Here is a 1874-nt window from a genome sequence, read left to right on the forward strand (position 1 = left end):
CGTTTCTTTTCGGAAAATACTCAGCGCATGTTACCACTATATACAACAGGCACCTCTGAATAATTCAAACAAAGGATTAACCATCGTTGCACCCAGCAATGCCCCGCCGGATGTCTAACCGATGTTAAGAACAGCATCGACATCCCGAGCACATTCGGGTTCTCGTTTAAATTTTACGAACTTAGGGAAGTTACAATAAACTAGAGATCCGTGTCGAAATATTTTGGTATGCGGGACGTGACGTCCGTAAGTCTTCAAACCACACAAATAAAATTATAATTAAATGACACATACGTGTGTAACAAACCGTATAAATGTTTGAAGAATAATTATTATTGAAATATATTTTTGATTTTTTAGAATTTTGACATCTTATTATGGCGAGAAATTATTCGATGTTTAAGACATTCGGTTTAATTTTCATCGATATAGTTAACGAATGAAAGATTTTTTTAAAAAATCAGGATCGTTTCCTATTTGAACATGAATAATTTATTCGCGTCTGTTTAAACAAAGACCGAAAGGTCGGAACTCTGTTTGCGTTAACCTTGCGCGACGAACGCACGGGAAAGCTAAGTGAATACACAATGGCAACGAGGCGAATGACTAGCGAATATGACGCCTGGTTGGCCTTCTACGGCATTACTCCACACACGGTGTGCTAGTGATAGCAAAAGTGGAAACTAGTATGATAATGAGTTGCAAACAGTACGAATCTCCTCGTATGTCGCTTAAGGGGCTCATCTAGCAAACGGAGGCTGAACAATTACCGGGACGTAGAGAGTAATTTAACTCTTGACGATTTAAATTTTAAAGGTCAATCGCTATCTAATCATCGAAATTATACGTTGAAATTCGCTACCGGAAAATAAATTGTACACGAAAAAAAAAACGGTTTTGCTGAAATATTTAAAAATCTATCAAATAAAGAATCCTGTTTTTGAATCCTAATTTTGGTGCTTGATAATATATATATATATATATATATACAAATTGTTTAAACATGACTTGTTAGTGCATTCTCATGAATGTATTTTTCTAGCTTTTAAATAGTTTTTTCGTTGCTCGAGAACAGACACCTGTCACGGTTCAGTTGTTGTCACGCAGAGCGTGTAGTTTCGAGCAATTGCGTCGGACAAGTCAATCTGTCTGTTTTCTCGAGCAAAGATAAAAGAAGAAGGAAGAGAAACGAAGAACAGATACGCCAATTGGAGGTTCCGGAGTTGCTAAGGCTCCTTTCTTCTCTCTTCTCTCTCTCTCTCTCTCTCTCTCTCTTCCTATCTTTTTCTCTCATCCTCAAAAAGTTACGGAGGCTACGAGACGTCTTGGAAGTATGAGGGCGCAGATGGGATTGTGTTTAATGAAGTTTGGCCCGAGTTGCACCTGCCACTTTCGAGGTATCTCGGACCAACGGCCGTTACACCGCCTCGAGCACCCGTCAAGAAATTGGCGGGAACTACGTTCCCAGGAGTCTGCGAGACTCCTATCTGACAACGGCTATTTTGAGTTTCCCTTTTTTCCGTTTGAAACCTATCGTTAAAGTACACACGCGCTGCAATTGCGCGCTCCTACAATCGGACGCAGCAGAAAGATTTTCACGTGGCATTGTAGTAATGATATTATTTTCTCAATAGTCAAGAAACTTTGTGAGTTCAAAACGATATTGCAGGTTTTAATAACGAATATAAAGAACATATACATTGATAATTTCTTGAAAATTCAACACCTTTTTGAAAATCTAACAAAGTATTTCCATTTATAATTGTTTTGGCTTTTCAACACACACGCGCACACACACACACACACACACACACACACACACACACACACACACACACACACACACACACACACACACACACACACACACACAC

At 39.0% G+C, this 1874-nt stretch overlaps 1 protein-coding gene across 1 annotated transcript in view; it reads left to right on the forward strand.

Moving 5' to 3' along the window:
• The window catches only part of LOC108688553, a gene marked incomplete at its 5' end in the record, with an annotated part of 31106 nt that overhangs the window by 21558 nt on the left and 7674 nt on the right, over positions 1–1874 (forward strand).

This window comes from Atta colombica, unplaced genomic scaffold (genome assembly GCF_001594045.1).
Source record: "Atta colombica isolate Treedump-2 unplaced genomic scaffold, Acol1.0 scaffold236, whole genome shotgun sequence".
Classification (NCBI taxonomy): domain Eukaryota; kingdom Metazoa; phylum Arthropoda; class Insecta; order Hymenoptera; family Formicidae; genus Atta; species Atta colombica.